The 19,698-nt window shown below is 41.6% G+C and overlaps 1 protein-coding gene across 2 annotated transcripts in view; it reads right to left on the bottom strand.

Annotated features, from left to right (window-relative positions):
• Positions 1-19,698, bottom strand: part of UNC5D (unc-5 netrin receptor D) — a 532,332-nt gene that overhangs the window by 175,090 nt on the left and 337,544 nt on the right. The window lies entirely within an intron of this gene.

Raw genomic sequence — 19,698 nt, 5'->3', positions numbered from 1 at the left:
GACTCAAGTTTACTGGATGGAAGGCAAAAGTAAACCACTTCCAGAAAATTCTATGGATACACTACCAGAACGACTGTAGATGGAAGTTGGATGTTCTCGGAGAGATGTGTCCACGGCATCACTCTGTGTCAGAGACGACTCAGACGGCATAAGACAAGACAGACGATTGACAGTGGGGTTTACAATCTAATGTAGTTTACAAGATAGTGGAGTGATAGGAAGATATAAAGTAAGGAGAAGCAAACATATCAGAAAATGCCTCTTGGATGAGATAGGATTTCATGAGGGCACTGATTATAGGGAGAGATGTGGCGGGAATAGCAGTAGCATATATTGAATCCTCACTTGGTGTGGGCCACAGCATTAGACCCTGGGAAGCTAAGAATAATAAAGTTTCCTGCCTGCAAGGGGCTAATACTATAACAGAATGTGGTCTGGTAAATTTGAAAGGGGTAGGATTTCCAGGAAAGTGGCAAAAGGATGGAGGTTGAAGCAGGAAAGCGAGAGTTAGGAATAGCAAGACAATTCTCTTGAGAGGAGTGTAGAGTGAAGGTTAGGGAACATCAGAAAAAGAGGTCGGATCAGTAAGAAAGACTGAGCTGCCGGAGGACAGTAGGAGGGAGTGATAGAAGGATTCGAGCAGCCTTTGGAGCTTTTGATGAGGGTTCACGTGTGACTGGAACCATGTTTAAGATACTAAATTTGGATCATGGAGTGAGTAAAGACTAACAGGGAGAGGTGTTGGAGATAGAAAGACCTGAGAAGAGAATGAGCAGTAGTCTAAGGAGATGGTGGTGGCTATTTGGAGAGAAAGGAAGGGGTAGATCTGAGAAATACAGTGTGGTTGAGAAAGAACTGATAGGATTTAGCAAGAGGGGAATAAAAACAGAGATGTCTGTGGCCTTCTGCACACACAATGGTGATGAGAATGATTATGGTACTTGTTAAGCACTTACTATATGCAAGCATTTTTTTAAGCACTTGTGTAGATATAAGTTAAACAGGTAGGACCCAGTCCCCCCCCAACATGTCTTAACCCCATATTACAGATAAGGTAACTGAGGCACAGATAAATGAAGTGACTTGCATAAGGTCACAGAGCAGACATGAGGTGGAGTCAGGTTTACAACCCAGGTCCTTCAGATTCCCAGGCCCGTGCTCTATCCAGTAAACCACTCGGCTTCTGGTGGATGGGGACGGCGAATTAAGGAGGTGAAGATTTATGAGGGAATATAAAGAGTTCAATACTAGACATGTTCAGTTTAAGGTGCTGGTGGCAAAGAACTCTGCCAATTTTAAGAGAGCTCTTTCTTCACTTGGAGAGGGCAGAATCAGGCTCAATACATACCAAGTAGCTCCAGAATTATGGCAGTTCATTAAATTAGGCCCCGAATGCTTTGGCTCATACAAAAGTACCACAACACCTCTGCTAGCTAGCCAAAAACTATTTCACTTTGTCCAAACAAAGAGTTTCCAACCTTTCTTTTCAGAAAAAAAAAGAAGATTATTGGTCCTATGCAAATACAGGACCATACTGTAGGCAACCTCTGTCAATTACACCATCATTAGCAAATCCCAAACCCAGTTTGTTCTCAGCTTTTACAAGCGTCAATTATCACAAGATAGCTTTCTTTTGATAGCTGCCTTCTGTTTGAATCTCCGCAGAGTATCACTCCAGGGTTTATATGTTGTCTGGTGTTGTAATACCTAATCCATGATCTAGGGCAGCTGAGAGGAAAATACTCAAGGTATTTAAAAACTCCTTCGTTAAAAAAAAGACTTCATCTTTGGGATTGAGACACGTTTAAGTGTCATTAAGGAAGAATAGAAGTATCAAATTTAAGTTTAGGAAAAAGATGAGAGAAGGAACCAATATAGCATATCCAAACTGGCCTTTCATTTTTCCCTCGACCACTGTCACCTGCGGAAAATACTGTCTGGACCTCTACTAAATTTTCAAGGGGAAAAAATAGGGTGGAGTTAAATTTTATCAAATGAAAATGGTTGTCTCCTCTTACAATGCAAAAGAACCATGTAAATTATTTACTGTAATGGGAGATTGAACATAGATTGGGACTAGATATCATGAAAAATGACTACAATATGGATATCCTGAATCTGCTTACACTCTGCAGTCTTCATTGTCCCAGAAAGCTGTTGCACCACAGAGTCAAATCTTTTTGAGTCACTGAGAAGCAGTGTAGCCTAGTGAAAAGAGCAAGGGTCTGGGAGCCCTAGGACCTGGGTTCTAATCCCAGTTCTGCCTCTTGTCACCTGCGTGATTTTGGGCAAGTCATTTAACTCCTCTGTGTCTCAGGTACCTCATTTATAAAATGAGAACCGTGAGACCATGAGCTCTATGTGGAAGACAGACTGTGTCCAACCCAATTATCTTGTGCTAGTGATTGATATAATGCCTGGAAAATATTATGCAGTTAACAAATACCATAAAAGAATGGTAAGTCCTGTGATTATTTTTGAAATTTCTTTTAGTCAACTAGTACATACCATTAGCACTTATGAACTTCTTTATGTGTTCTTCAACACTCATGAATATAGCTGTACTTAACCCTTTGTTTCGACCACTCAAGTTGCAGTTAGTAGTATTTGAGTGCTTATGGTGTACAGTACTGTACTAAGCACCTAGAAAAGTACAATGTAATAGCTACATATAATTACAATAATTCTCATTCCAAATTTTCTGTCTGACCACATTTTTCTCACAAGTATGGCAAATGTAGAATATTGATAAATTTATAGTCTGCCTCTTGATGGTGGAATGAAAAAAATGAACTTGATGGTAGGAAGCAAGGAAAGTTTAAAAGTGCAGACTATTAAAATGATACATGGACTTCAGAAAAATAGCACCCACTTAAAATCAGTAGCCGCTTTGACAGTAGTATTGGAGCATATTTTAACCAAAGCTTTTGAATATTATTTTTTCTGAAAAATTAGATAACTTGGAAAAAACAGGCAATTTCAAAATTGCAAAGAAACTACAGTTTCTATGTGGGAATGGGGGGGGTGGGTGTGGGTGTGTGTGTGTGCGTGTGTGCGCGCGCGCGCGCGCGTGTTTAGTGTAGGAGAAAATTCATGCACAAAATACAATTACATATTCAAGAAAACCACAGAAAATATTTTTATGCCATGATGATAGTGACAATTTTTCCATGGCAATTTTACCCAAGTTGATATGTAAGTATATATTGGTATGTAAAAGGGGATTGTCCATGTGGCACAAGGACTGTGTCCAACACCATTTGCTTGTACCCAACCCCAGTACTCAGTACAGTGGCTGGAAAATAGTAACTCCTTAACAAATACCATTCAAAAAAGTAACACTTTCATACAAATTTAAATTGTTCCTGGCACTCTCTTCTTTGATTTAATGATTGATTAAATCATTTTCAAGTTTTCATTATCACCTGGGTGGCTCTGAACTGAATGAGCTGAAGGCCACTTGGGCTCTGCTAAGTTAATACTTGGAAAGATCTAACATTCACTCCTAGCTGAACAGTGTGACTTCATTAGCTTACTAAGCACCATAATCAAGTTTGAACATGTAGTTAACCAAGAGTTAAAGATATTCAAGAGAGTGAAAATTCGAACCTTTTGGGCTTCAGCTGCAATTTCATGCTAATCGGTTCACTAAATAAATTGGCCGTTTTTATGTATTTCAGGGGCGTTTTTATTCTCTTTACCATTCCTACTTCTTAACATTTGTTTCATGCATTGAGAGGTTAGGAATTAAACAAAATTCAAAAGTTGGACATGGGTTATGTTTTAACCCTTGGGTGCTACTGCAGAGTAGCCCAGAAAACAATGTCTACAGGTTCATCGTCAGTCACAACAGTGCCTGAGGTTAGCAACCTCTTGCTGCACACCATCCGTATTAGCATTGATGAGAACCCTGCACATACATCAAGGGAAATGGAGAGCCCAAGGGTTCCAAACCAAATCTGAAAGACAGTCCTGCAGTCTGCCAAGGAGCGATTTAATTAAACTCTTATTTATTGCCATTCACTCCAGTTTCAAGGGTTTAAGAAAGCAGGACCGGCTCATGCGTTTGCTTATTACTCACTAGTCTTGCCTATCAACCTACTTTTAGATCAATAATCATTGAGACATATATTGTAAACCCTACCCTGAGAACTGAAAGCAGCATGTCTGAGATGAAAAATGAAGCACACTTATTGTATTTGTAACTAATGTTCCTTAAAAGTAAAGCAAATATTGATATTCCAGGCACACATAAGAACCAAGATCTATAACTAAGTGTGTAAAATGCACACTGCAACACATTTAGTAATCATGCTCTATTTTCAATAACTGAAAACATGGCACAATGACTGCTATAATTCAGAAACCTTTTTTTGCAAGCACATTGTTTTATTACAATTCAGCAATCCTGCCATATTACATTTTACAGTATGTGTACAAGAACCATAAATATACTGGTCCATCTAAAATATGCAGCAATGACTCTCCTAGCTTTAGTGATACTTGCAACTTTGCTTTTTATGTGATTTTCACATTTTCTTGATGTGTTTGCAATGAAATGTGTACTGCCCAGAAGAGAAATTATTTTACATTTCCATTAAAAGCTACAGTAGTAAATAAACCATCAGAGTTTATGTAGATACCCACTAGAACATCTATAGCAGTCCATTAAAGTGCCAAAACCTGTGCTAAACATTTGATAAAAGAGTATCCATAAAGCACATTTCAAATACTTTTTCAAGTGATAGAGTTTTAAAGATATTTTACAATGCTGTACAAACCTCAGCAGAACACTCAAAAATCAACCCAAGTTTATGTTTATCAGTAATGCAGCTGTACAGCTCGTCAAAAAACAGTGCCCTTTAAGGGCTGAAAATGCAGCTAATGGCATTGGAAAGTGGAACCACTGACTTGCAGAGGACACTCAAGTTCTGGAAGATTAAAAAAAAAAAGTCTCCAGTAAAGTACAAGTGACCGGTTCCTACTCTAAAAGGTTCTACTTTTAAAAAATATATCAACGGGGCCTTTAGGTAGCAACAACTTTTTAATTATGGTGATTCCGTAAAGTGGGGCAGGAGGTAGAGTGGCATAGTAACCGGCTAAGGAAAATGAAAGTAGATTGTCCACTAGTTCTTTGAAACCCAATTTAGAGCTTCTATTGAAAACGAGAGGATTGCTCAAACCCTCGTTCAAAGATGGAATGCATTTTTCAAAAAAGAGAGTTCTCAGACATTTGAAAGCAACATGTTCCTGGGCTGATTCACGGATAACTAGACCAGACAAACTTTCTTATATTATTACTATTCTCCTATGGAATTTACCAAATGCTTATTATAGATCAAGCACTGTGCTCAGTGCTGGGATAGAAGGAATATAGTAGCTTGGCCAAGTGGAAAGAGCACAGGCCTGGGAATCAGAAGACATGGATTCTAATCAAGGCTCTGTCACTTATCTGTGGGACATGGGGCAAGTCGGTTAACTTCTCAGTGCCTCAGTTACCCCTTTTTTATAAATGGGAATTAAGACTGCAAGCCCTAAATGGGACATGAACTGTGACAAAGTTGATTAGCTTGCATCTAGGCCAGTGCTTACTACAATACTTGGTACATTAGTAAGTGGTTAACAAGGACGATGAAAAAAACCTCACCAAAAAACAGATGAGCTACAGTCCCTACTCCGACACAGGGCTCCAATTTAAGAGATAGAATGGGGAATTATTTTATCCCATTTTACAAAAGAGGAAACTGAAGCACAGAAGGATTAATGATTTAGTCTGTCAGTCAATCATAACTTTTGAGCACTTACTGTGTGCAAAGCACTGTACTAAGCACTTGGGAACATACACTATAATACAACAGACACATTCCATGCCCACGACGAGCTTACAGTCAGGGGGGCACACAGTAATGTAAATAAAGAAATTACAGATATGTAAATAAGTGCTGTGGAAGTGGGGGGGGGAAAACCAAAGGGAGCACGTCAGGGTGACACAGAAAGGAGTGGGAGAAGGGAAAAGGGAGGCTTAGTCAGGGAAAGCCTCTTGTAAGAGATATGCCTTCAAATAAGGTTTTGAAGGAGGGGAAAGTAATCTTCCATCAGATATGAGGAAGGAGAGGGTTCCAGGCTAGAGGCAGGATGTGAGCAACAGGTCAACAGCAAAATAGATGAGTTCATTGTACAACGAGAAGATTAGCATTAGAGGAGCAAAGTGTGCGGGCTGGGTTGTAGTAGGACAGTAGTGAGGTGAGGTAGGAGGGGGCATGGTGAAAATCACACCAAGAGCAGAGCTGGGATTAGAACTCAGATCTCCTGATCCCCAAGCCCCTGCATTTTTACTAGGATACGCTGCTATTGTTATATTCAGTGAAGAGATCATGGACATGTTTTGCCTTGAAATGGATTCCTCCTATGGTGACTCTCACCTCTGGAAGAGAGGAGCCAATCATCCACACCCTGGACTAACAATTTCAGAAGGCTCTGGATTTGAGATATTGAAGTAACTAAGGGGCAAAAAATTCATATATGCTTGGCTTTCATAATAATAACAAAAATGTTATTAGGTAAAAGAATGAAATAGGAAAAACATATATAAAAATCTCTGAACAATACATATATATTTTGACCAGTAGTGTACAACCTCATGGCTTTAGGTCTGCTTGGCAGTCACCACTGAATATAACATTGTAGCCCTCATGGGTCAGACACGCAGAGAAGATGTGATCATTCATCCTGCTTGCTGACTCTATCCAGAGGAGCCAGCATCCATTAGTCATATTGATCGTGGATAGTCTACCTTAGCTGGTACAGAGCACAGCCAATGACAAAACCAAGTTGTTCACATTCTTCATTGTTTTACTTTGAAAGTAAATGAGTTTGTCATTGAGAAACTATGGTTCCAGCATTTGCTACATCCCTAAAAATAAAAAGATAAAGATCCTTTGGCAAGATTGCCTGAGCTCTGACTAGAATAAGATGAACCTGCCCCAGTACTGGTACTACAGACAAAAAGGTTAGCCCAACTAGCTTTAGGCAGGGAATAGAAAGGATGTGAACCTCATTGTAAAGACTGCAAATTCTGTGAGAAAAGAACAGAACCATTTCACAAACCAAGTGGATAACTGTATAATGGGAAACTGCATGGCTTTTGACTGACTGAATAGAATGAAGGCATCTTGGAAGCATCCAAAATTTAAAGAATGGCTCCTGACTGATTAGACCACACCCTGGAATCATATCTGCAGGGTTCTCATCTCACTGCTGCTATAACATAATACAAAGTGTGAGGGTGATACACTCCAAACTTACACAAATGTCAAGTGTAGTCTCTCAAGGATAGACCCTCTAGACTGTAAGCTCTGTTTATTGATGTATTTTATTCTCCCAAGTGCTTAATACAGTTCTTTGCACACAGTAAGTGCTTAACAAATACAATAATGAAAGGTGGCATCCCAACCACCCATGCAACTGATTGCCAACTCCTGGAGAATGAAGTTGCACAGCAAGAAACTTCATGACCGCATCAAGGCAGTCCTTTCAAGGACAAAAAAACTCAGTTGTTTCTATCAGCATGACTAATGACTGAGCGCTTCTAGGTGACTTTCTCTAGCAAGTAGTCTTTAAAACTTTGGGTGTTGCCAGAAGAAAACACCAGCGCTGGTTTGAGAAGCATGATTCCAAGACCAAAGAGATACTTGCAGCACAACAAGCAATGTATTAACATCGTCTTGCAAATCCTCATTACACTAAGAAAAGGATTGCTTAGCAGAGCCACTGCCATGTAATACAGAACAAGGTAAGAAGCATCGGTGACTAGTGGTCAATAGCAAGGCCAAAGAGATATGAGGTGACATACCAAAACCAAACCAAGGACTCCTACACATTTCTAGAGAGTGTACATGGACCATATTGGCTCTAGTGAAGAATAGTTCTGGCTCCATCTTCATTATAAATGAAAAGGCATCTCAAAGAGATGAAAACAACACTATGCTCTCCTTAACAGACCTTCCTCCATGGAGGATGAAGCTCTATGAAGAATAATTTTTCTGCCAGCTTTTGTTGACCTGACTTTTGCTCCATCACTTAGAGAAGTCACCATGACAGTCAAGGCCTTGAAGAATAGTGATGCTCCTGGAGCTAACAGTTTACCTGCTAAGATTTAAATGCTTGGAAGATGACTGTTGCTTAATCATCTTCACAAGCATCCCTCAACAAGCAAAACACTGAGGAAAAGAGAGAAGACTTTGGAGATGCCACAGTGACTGCTGTCTTTGAGAAGAATGGCAAGAGAGCTGGTTGCCAAAACAACTGTAGAATCTTAAAGCTTGCCATTGCTGGTAAACTCCTAGACAGAATCATCTTGGATATGGTACTGAAGAACATTATTAATATTGCCTTTCTAGAATTGCAAAGTGGCTTCAGACTACAGCAGGAAACAGTAAATATTTCATATCTGTTGTGTATCAGTTATAAAAGAAAGTCATGGCACAAGATCAAGATCCCTCTATAGTATTCTATCCTTACAAAAGCACTGACAATATCAATAAACCTGGCAATTACCGAAAATGTTCAGTTTTCCTAAGAACTTTACCAAGATCCTAAGATGAGTCCACGATGATATGGCTAGCCAATACATGACCTCATCAGACCTTTTCCCAACACCAGTATTAGTAGTAATAGCATCTATTGAGCACCCACTGGATGCTATGTACTCTACTAATTGCTTGGGAAGTACAAATCCAACATCAATTCCTGTAGAGCTTACACTCTAACGGGGTAGACATAAAAAAAGTATGTGAAGAAGAGTAAAGGAGTAAATTGAATTGAAAATTGAAAAGGCAGTTGGAGATAAATGAATACATGAAGTGTAAGGAGATGGCTGATCATTTTATAGGAAAATCAGGGAAGGCAAGTAAGAGGAAGAGAAGAAGGACTTAGAATATGGAGAGGTGTGGTCTGTTGGAACTGGGGAATGAAGCAGTGAGGAGACAGAGTAACTGAGGGAATGGAGGCTGGAGAGTTTTGGGGTTTTTTAATAGTATGTGTTAGACACTTACTATGTGTCAGTCTCTGTCCTGAGGCAGATACATGATAATAAGACTGGAAATAGTCCCTGTCCCACGTGGGGATCATGGTCTAAATCGGAAGGAGGAGGATTTAATCCCCATTTTACAGATGAAGTAACTGAGGTATAGGGAAGTTAAATGACTTTCCCAAGGTCACAGAGCAGACAAGTCAAAGAGTCAGGATTAGAACCCAAAAGGTCTGACTCCCAGGCCAGTGTTCTATCCATTAGGCCACACCGCTTCTCACTAAGTGATAAACTCATGCCCATAAGAAACTATGAGTGTTGAGAATGAGGTAGAATTATAACTTATTTTGGGGAGCAACTAAAAAGGTGAGTTGGGGAGTAGTAGATAGAGACTATACATATAAGTCGAGTGAGTTGGTGGACAACCTTGAAGCTCATTGTGAGCCATTTTTGGCTATGTGCAAGTAACCCACTGGGGGGTGTTGAGGAGTAATAATAATAATTATGGTATTTGTTAAGTGCTTACTATGTGCCAAGCACTATTCTAAGCACTGGGATAGATGCAAGGTAATCAGGTTGTCCCACGTGGGGCTCACAGTATTAATCCCCATTTTCCAGATGAGGTAACTAAGGCACAGAGAAGTTAAATGGCTGGCCCAAAGTCACACAGCAGACAAGTGGCAGGGGCAGGATTTGAACCCACGTCCTCTGACTCCAAAGTCCATGCTCTTGCCACTAAGCCATGCTATTTCTCAAAGTAAAGCCATGAGCTGAGTGACTCTTCAACAAGATGATCCATGCAGCAACATGTAACAGATTGGAGAGGAAGGAAGCAGGTAGATTAGAGAAGAAGCTGACACAACATTCTGTGATATGGAGCTTTTATCGAAGTAGTGGCTACGTGGAGAGGAAAGGGCAGACCTGGCACATGCTATGTAGAAAAAAGGCCAGTAGGAAGAATGAACAAGATGTGGCAGCAGAATGAATGTGAAAGCTAAAGGAGATCAAGGAGTAAAGAACACTGATTGCAGGATTTTGGGATAAAAGAGGCCAGTTGTGATAGGTGGCTTTAGGAAAGAAAATGAGTCTCTATGGAGTAAAGCAAAGCTATGTACCAGGTCCTGTCCTGTTCAACTCTATTCTACACAGCTATGCTTGAGGATGCAACAGGGAATTTGGGAGGTGGTGTCAGCATAGAATCTATATCTTCTGGAACAGTCTTTCAAATCCAAAGGCCAAGAAACTCAAGGACTCAGGAAATTCTTGAATGGTTCACACAGGAATTCCAATTCTGTTGATGGTTGTGTTCTAGAAGCACACACAAAAGGGCATTCAGGAGCTCATAACCATCAACCTCTGCTGGTGGACAATAAGCCCTGAATCCACATCAGCAACAGAGTTAAATTCTGTTATTGAATTTTGGCACCTGGGGAGCACATTCTCCAATAGTGCAAAAATACAGGAGGAGGAAGATAACCAAATCAATAAGGCTAGTGTCTTCTTCTGGAGACTGAACGGCAGTGTGGCACTATTGCCATCAAAATTACACCAAACTGAAGGTATACAAGGCAGTAGTAGTGTTTGCTATCCTTTACAATTGTTAGATAGGGCCTATCTCATATTTTAACTTTGAGAGGATTCCACTAATGTTACCTATGTACAATACTCAACATTGGGTGACAAGCAGGATTACAGAACAATGAGGTCCTGGATAGTAGTTAGACCACTGTGATGGGTATATGTCACAAATTCTCTGCCTAAAACTCCAAGAGGTCAAAGATAATAATCATAATGACAATTAATGTTGTATATTTTAAGAATTTACTATGTGCCAGGCACTATATTAAATGCTGGGGTGGATACAAGCACATCATGTTGGACACAGTCCCTGTCCCACATGGGGCTAATAGTCTTAATCCCCAATGTACAGATGAGGCAACTAAGAGAGAAGTGAAGTGATTTGCCTAAGGTTACATAGCAGAAAAGGGGCAGGGCTGGGTCTAGAACAAAGGTCCTTCTAATTTCTAGGCTTGTGCTCTAAGCACTAGACCATGCTGTGGGGCATGACTCCTTAACTGATTAGTATTACCGACTGAGTGTCCATTGTGTTCAGAACACTTTATATGTGCTTGGGAAAGTGCAACAAAGGTAGAAAATATAATCCCAGCCCACAAGGATTTCCTAATCTAAGACAGAAGCAACATAATTTACGTATCGGAGAAAGGCTCAGTCACTCGGTAATATTTACTTAGAGTTTGCTGTGTACAGAACACTATTCTAACCACTTAGGAAAGTATAATAGGGTCATTAATCATGATATCTACCCTCAGCTTAAAATCTAGAGGAGGAGCAGCATAGTTTAGTGAAAAGAGCATGGGCCTGGGAGTCAAAGATCATGGGTTCTAATCCCAGCTTTGGGCAAGTCACTTAACTTCTTGGTACCTAAGTAACCTCATCTGTAAAATGGGGATTAAGACTGTGAGCCCCACGTGGGACAACCTGATTACCTTCTATCTACCCCAGAACTTAGAACAGTGCTTGACCCATATAGTAAGCGCTTAACAAATATTACTATTTTTAATAGTAAAATATGTGAATCAATATGTACAAAAGTGTTAAGGGAGGCTGGGAGTGCTTAAGTGCTGATGTGGTACAAAAGTCACAAGATGATATTTGGGAGGATGCAGTTTAGGGAGAAGAAAATTTTTTTTGAAAACTATGTTCTGTTGGTCTAAGTAGAATTCCACCAACATTAAGGCTACATTAAATGACCCCTGTACACCGCATTATACCAGGCACTGAGGGGTTTCCACAAAAGAATGACTTGGTCCACGGCCTCAGGAAACTCATGGCCAAAAAGAGGAGATGACACGAGGGAAAGTGAGCCACTTTAAATGGCTAAAAACAACAAATAACCATATTTCCTAAATGGCACAGGGGTGACATTACCCAGCCATTTTAAGGAAGTGGACATTTTCTTCAGAGGAGCAACTCTTTCTTGAAGATCAACATTTGCTGAAGATCAATGTATGTTGCTGAACAATGGGCTCTTTCCAACCTCCTGATAGTTTTCCAAACCATGAGATCATGCCCCCAAGCATGGTCATGAATCCTCATAACCCCCTATCACACACTTCCAGGAACAAGAGTGGGATGCCATTATATTCTCTAGTGCTGCTCTCCTGTTTCCTTCTACTTCCATTTTTCCTATCTTCCTCAAAAAAAAAAGAAACCAGGTCTTCTCTGGATCCAAGCCTCCTGGCGCTTGGTCTGAGTCAAGTCAATCTATCAATCACTCAGTGCTAACCATTCATTCAATCGTATTTACTGAGAGTTTACTGTGTGCAGAACACTGAACTAAGCGCTTGGAAAGTACAATTCCGCAACAGAGACAATCCCTACCGAACAACAGGCTCACACCACTGGAAAGGCTGCCTCTTCCACAGACACTTTGAGTGGCAGTTCACAAAAAGTGCATCTGGCGCCTTCTGCCCCACCCCATCCCACCTCACTCAAGAACACCCCACCCTGGACAAACCCATCCCACCCAGGGCAAGCTCACTCCACTGATCACGAGGAGGGTCTGGGCCCCTTACATACCCAGTGTTGACTGCCACCTGAACCCGGGCCCCCAATGCGCTGAAGCCCATCATCCCTTGGCCACGCACACTCAGGCCCGGTCCTCAAGGCCACACACACATGCACACATACACATAATAATAATAATGATAGTATTTGTCAAGTGCTTACTTTGTGCCAGGCTCTGTACCAAGCGCTGGGACGGACACAAGCAAATTGAGTTGAACACAGTCCCTGTCCAATGGGGACTCACTGTCTCAATCCCCATTCTACAGATGAGGGAACAGAGGCCCAAAGAAGTGAAGTGGCTTGCCCACGGTGACAGAGCAGACAAGCGGCGGAGTGGCTCTTAGCTGCATGCACGCCCATACATCCGCACTCACATAAAGAGGTCTGGCCCTCAGCTACACATACACACACACAAGCTAATCAGTTCCAAGATCCCTGGCCTGAGTCATCCCTGGCCAATTCATGCAGCCCCTCTCCAGAGCCCACGGCTGGACCTCCAGCCAGACCCCCAACACAGATAGCCACTGCATGACACCTAAGTTCGGGACAGGATGGGCCTTCCAAAGATCAACTGGGCCCTCCTGCTGCTTCAGGGAGGACCCACCGCTAACTCATTCCGGAGGGAGGAGGGTCTGGTAGGGACTTGGGGGGGTCAGAGGGTGGGATTTGGGTTCCATGTGGTTTCCTGTGGTTGCCGAAGGTTCAGGAAAGAGCTGCAGACCAGCACCCCAAGAGCCTAGCAGCCAGGCCAGTTCGGCGATGACCCAGAAATGGTCACAAGGGAGGGCTGTCATGAGCAAGGCAGGTGTCACCCGGCACTGCACACAGCCTGAGTTCGGGAAACGCAAACTCAGCCCCAGATGGCAGGCAGCCAAGGTCAAAGAGAACAAATTCTGCTACTAAAGCCACCAAGGAAGAAAAGGCTGGGGTTTTTTTATTTTATTTTATTATATTTTATTTTTTACGGTTAAGTGCTCACTCTGTGCCAGGCACTGTTTTAAGCACTGGAGTAGACACAAGCTAATCAGGTTGGACACAGTCCCTGTCCCTCATGGGGCCCACTATCCCCATCCCCATTTTACACAAGAAAGTACTGAAGCACAGCATGGAGAAGTGACATGCCCAAGGTCACAGAGCAGATACGTGGCAGAGCCAGCATCAGAACCCAGGTCCTTCTGACTCCCAGGGCTGGACACTATCCACTAAGCAACACTGCTTCTTATGCTGATATGCTGATCTACTGAATTGATACAGTGGGCAGAGAACTGTATTGAACACTGGAAGAGTATATCAGTGGAAAGGAGACATGATCCCTGCCCGCAATAAGCCTACAGTCTGTTGGGGAAGATGGACATTAAAATAAATTATAGGTATGGGAAGCAGCAGAGTATAAGGATGAATATGTGTGTTGGTGTGAGTTAGGGGAGTATCAAAATGATTAGTGTGTATGGACCTATGGGCATAGATGACACAGGAAAAGAGAAAATGAATATCTCTGAACACGTTTTTTTTCTCTTGGCTTCTAAAATGTACGATTCTGGTGGGAGGAATCAGTCACTCATTCATTGAATAGTATTTACTGAGCACTTACTATGTGCAGACCACTGTACTAAGCGCTTGGAATGTACAAATTGGCAACAGATAGAGACAATCCCTACCCAACAAAGGCTCACAGTCTAAATGGGGGAGAAAGAAAACAAAACAAAACAAGTAGTCTGGTGTCAATATCATCAAGATAAATAGAATCATAGATAAATACACATTAACAAAATAGAGTAATAAATAATATATACATATATGCACAAGTGCTGTGGGGAGGGGAAGGGGGAAGAGCAGAGGGAGGGAGAAGGGGGAACGGGGGAATCATGTCTACCAACTCTACCGTACTGTACTCTCCCAAGCACTTAATACAATTCTCTGCACATAGTAAGCGCTCAGTGAATAATAATAATTTTGGTATTTGTTAAGTGCTTGGTATGTTCCAAGCACTGTTCTAAGCGCTAGGTTGATACAAGGTAATCAGGTTGTCCCACGTGGGCTCACAGTCTTAATCCCCATTTTACAGATGAGGTAACTGAGGCACAGAGAGATTAAGTGACTTGCCCAAAGTCACACAGCTAAGTGGCAGAGCCGGGATTAGAACCCACAACCTCTGACTCCCAAGCCCGTGCTCTTTCCAGTGAGCCACGCTGCTTCTCAGGATCAGGAACACCCCTGATTGAATAGAGTGGAGAGATGATTGATGTAAGGGAGTCTGTGGGACACCTCCACTAGACTGTAAGCTCCTTGAGGCAAAGATTGTATCTACCAACTAGATTGTACTGTACTCGCCCAAATGCTTAAGCACAGGATTCTGCACAAAGCACTTAATAAATGCTACTGATTGCTTGTTCCCTTAACTTTTACTCACACTCATTCAGACACTAAAAAGTGCTGCCTTCTAATATGTGAAGTTTCTCATAGTACTCACTGGCATCAGAACTCACACCATGTATCTCAGTTGTAAGCACACTGGCAACCAGAACTCAGAACCCAGTGTGGAAACCAGTGTATTGGAAAAAATGTTATATTTCTAAGCAAACAAGTGAAAGGGAAAAGGGTTTTGGATTGCTAAATGTAAGAGCAAAGGAAAACAATAATAGAGGGAGCAGAGACTTTATTAGATAAGTCCAACAGAACAAACAAATGCAGGGTAAAATCAAATGCAAAGAACAATGAAGACAATGAGGAGAGGGTACAATGTGAATGGAAACTCTCTCTACATGATGGATGGTAGAGGTGATCTGAGAGAAAACACAAGCTCTTAGAGTAAACCATGACAGAGAAATCTTTTGAAAGAATATCTGCATTATCTAGATGAAAAGAAAGACTGCTGCATTGAAACAATAATAATAAAAAAACCTCCTCTATCCTTTGTCTACCCTGTACAGAGGCTTTGGTGGAAGAGACCCTAATAACTTGGCAGACAGAGAAAGACAGTACACAAAACTGTACAATGACGTCCAGCCCTATCCATGCCTTTAATAGGATCAAAGCCACTGATAAATAGATGTATCTCAGCAAAGTTCAAGGATTGTATGGGGAATGGCAAAAGTGGGTGGAGGAAGATTCAAAAGGCATGTCAAATGATTTTTCATGTTCATGTTTACTGCAAAAAGAAAAAAAAACCAACAAAACAAAATTAATGTTATCTGGATCCTTGTCCTTTCTCCCACTGATCTACTTCTCATTTCCCTACTTGGACATACAGTCTCTCCTAAATTTTCAGTTCTTTTCTATTTCTTCCTCCCCTGATGCCTCTGCTCAACAGTCGTCATTTTTTTTTTCCTCATTGTTACTTGCATCATACTGTTTTTTTTTTCCTTTGGCCCCTTCTTTCTCCCTCCTTACCTCTTGCAACCTCTTTTTGATTTTAGCCAAATGGGCCCTCTCAATCTGACATTCCTATCATACCTATCATTCAGTATAGGTGCTCCCCTCCCTACCAACTGGTCCAAATCTGCTGCTGGTGTTCCATAATCTAATTACTCTAGTTACTTTATGGAACAGTCAAGTCACCAATGCCAGCTGTACTCTAGAGTAGCCCAACATTGTCCAGGAGCTATTTTCAGAAATGAAAACTGGGGACTTGAACTAAGTTATTCTGCTAGCCCCTACTAGAGCTGACACTGGGATTATATAATAATAATTTATAATAATTATTATGGTACTTGTTAAGCACTTACTATGTACCAATCATTTTTCTAAGCGTGGGGGTAGATACAAGTTAATCAAAGTCCCTGTCCCACATGGGACTCACTTAATCCCCATTTTATATCTGAGGGAACTGAAGACCAAAGAAGTTAAGTTACTTGACCCAGGTCACACAGCAGACATGAAATAATTCTAATAATAATTGTATTTGTTAAGCACTTACTATGTGCCAAGCACTGTTCTAAGCGCTGGGGTAGGCACAAGGTAATCAGGTTGCCCCATGTGGGGCTCACAGTCTTAATACCTGCTTTACAGATGAGGCAACTGAGGAATAGAGAAGTTAAGTGACTTGCCCAAAGTCACACAGCAGACAAGTGGCAGAGCTGGGATTAGAACCCAGGTCCTTCTGACTCCCAGACCTGCACCCTATCCACTAAGCCACACTGATGGCCATCTATGTAATAATAACAACAATAAGAGAGAGAATAGATAATAGAAAAGCGGTGTTGCCTAGCAGTTAGAGCACTGGCTTGGAAGTCAGAAGGACATAGGTTCTAATCCTGTCTCTCTGCCTCATTTTATGTAGTTTAAATACGTTGAAGCCAAGGAATTTTTAAGAACAATCTTTAAGTATATGAAACACTTAAAGATGGAATGCTGACAGATTTCCCCGCAAGTTTTGCTGAGGAATGGACAGAATAAAATGCATTTTTTTCAAGCAGAAGAGAATTTACTATTCATAAAAAAGGACTTGATCAGAGTAATAAGCAAAGAAATGATAATGATGGAATCTCCCATCAGAAACAATGATGAGCCTTTGTCCTGAGATTTCAGGACTGAGCACTTGTATAGAAGCATGGACCATAGTTCTAATGGCTTGCCCAGCACCATTCTTACTCTCTCAGTAGGTTATTAAAGGAGGTTGTGGATATCCCATCATTTGATATTTAAGAAAAGAATAGATAGCTCCCTGTACTGGAAAATTTTGTCTTCCTCCAGCCTGGATACAGGTCTTCCCTCATGGGCAACAAGATACAACATTATCTATATGTGCCTTAAGCCATCATTATGGCATATGAAAATGTATCCCAGTACTCTATGCCTCTTGATGACGTAAATGCTAGCTAAATGGTTTTCTGGTCAACAACAGAAAACTAAAGGGATGAACAGCCTGAGATTAAGTCATGTGTCCCCCCTCATGCCTCAAAGTCTATCCACTTGACAGTTTTAGCTCAAGCTTGTTGTGCCTCAGGGCTGTCTTTCTTATCTGGTCACCAACATATTGATGGTTTTAGGATTGTACTGACAATACTTAACCCTTTCCCAGTCCTTTCCCACCCCCCCACACTTTTATAACACCTTTGAGGCTGGTTGAGTAGAGGGAGTGAGGTGAGGCTAAATAAGCCCAATAAGCCATCTATCTATTATTACTACTACTACTAATAATAGAGAAATAGATAATAAAGAAGCAGCATGGCCTAATGGATAGTACATGGGCCTGGAAGTCAGAAGGCTCTGGGTTCTAAGCTTGGCTCTGCTACTCATCTGCTGCATGACCTTGGTCAAGTCACTTAACTTCTCCATGCCTCAGTTACCTCATCTGTAAAATGGGGATTGAGACAGTGAGTCCCATGTGGGATATGGATTTTGTCCAACCTGATTACCTTGTATGTACCCAGCACCTAGAACAATACCTGACATAGTTAGCGCCTAAAAAATATCATTATAAGAAATAATAAAATTGTTATTCATGTTCTTACAATATGCCAAATACTCTGTGACGCAGAGAAATGAATACCATATAATCAGATCAGACACAGTCTCTGACTTACATGGAGCTCACAGTCTAAAATATTTTATCCCCAATTTACAGATGAGGAAACTGAAGCAGACAAGTTAAGTAATTTACCCAAGCTCACACAACAGGCAAATGGTGGAGCCAGAACTAAAACCATGATCCTCTGACTCCCATCCTCTTTCCACTAAACCATGTTACTTTCATGTGTTAGAGTAATGACTTCAGTGTTTATAAGGTACAAGGCTCTAAAATTATTTGTCCTGTCCATCCTTATCTGGCCAACGGAACTCAGTTCTAAACAACAGGGTCTCTTCAAAGCTCACACTTGGCCTGAAAAGATACATTCAGAAGTCAGCTGATCCTATAGTAGCCAATGTACCCCCTTCTCTCTCACTGTGAGGTAGGTGGTACTTTTATAACAACAACTCCATCTGAGCTGTCACCTCAGTGACCATTATACCAGCAACAGACTCTCCGGAGGGAGATTGGAAGGAGTGCTGCTGGGAAGAGAAGGCTTTGGCATTTCCCTCAGAAATGGATCTTTAAACTTACATATGGAACAAGCAACGCTTATCCCAGGCAGCCCAGCCAAAACTAGGTCTACTGTACACAATTAATAAACACGTCTGTAGGGAGGAATGAGACTGGCAGGATACCCAGCCAGATCTCTAGGCCAGTACAGTACCAACAATGAAAAGCACAGCTCCAACTCCGCTCAGCCACAGCCAAGAGAAACTGTTAGATTTAAATCAAAATTCGCCGCAGCAGGGGATGATCAGCTGTTCAGCCACGGATGCTGAATTATTTTTTGGATGTTGAACTCGTAACCAAAAGGGCCTGGGTTTGAGGGGGCGATGGTAGCCGTACAGCTGCTTAGCCAGGCTGGTTAGCAAGAGGAAGCTTTAATCTTATCAGTCCACCAAGCGAAATGTTTTCCTTCAAACCACACCGGCAGCTAATCCTCTATAGCGAAGGCATTGCAGCTTTCCTAGACAATGTTCTGTGACCTTAACCCTCACTCCCCTCCCTTCAACATCCTTTCTCAGTGCAGTCTCTGCGATAGACCAAATGTAGCCCCAAGGGACAGTAAAATGTCTGCCAAAGTCATTACAGGGGAGAGGTGCTAGCTTGCCGGGGGATAACACACTGTAGCCAGAAATTCTTGGGTGGTAAAAATTCTGGGACTGAAAATAAATCACAACAGGCCCACCGGGTGTATTTCTGTGGTGCCTACAGGCAGGGGCTAACATTCTGTCTCTCTAAACCTTCATGGGAAGGAGAAATGGGCATTTTCCAAGACTAACCATTTTATTAAATGCAAAATCCCACCCACAGTTTTACTGCTCGTTCTTACTGCCCATCGTTAACTAAAAGCAACAGGCATGACTCAGTGTGGCTTTTTGGAGTGAGTTGACAGCATGCAGTACAATTAGTTTTCTGTGACTGCATCAGAGTTTTAAAGTGATAGGGATTTTCATTTGGGCTTTAAGGTCCTGGCTGACAAAGGCTGCCCACATTTGCTGCTAAATGAATCAGGATAGCATAGTGTAGTTCACATCAACGCTGAAACCAGTGCCGCCTCAGCAGGATT

The sequence above is a fragment of the Ornithorhynchus anatinus genome, chromosome 5 (assembly GCF_004115215.2).
Source record: "Ornithorhynchus anatinus isolate Pmale09 chromosome 5, mOrnAna1.pri.v4, whole genome shotgun sequence".
Lineage (NCBI taxonomy): Eukaryota > Metazoa > Chordata > Mammalia > Monotremata > Ornithorhynchidae > Ornithorhynchus > Ornithorhynchus anatinus.
This window is presented reverse-complemented; position numbering and strand designations above follow the sequence as displayed.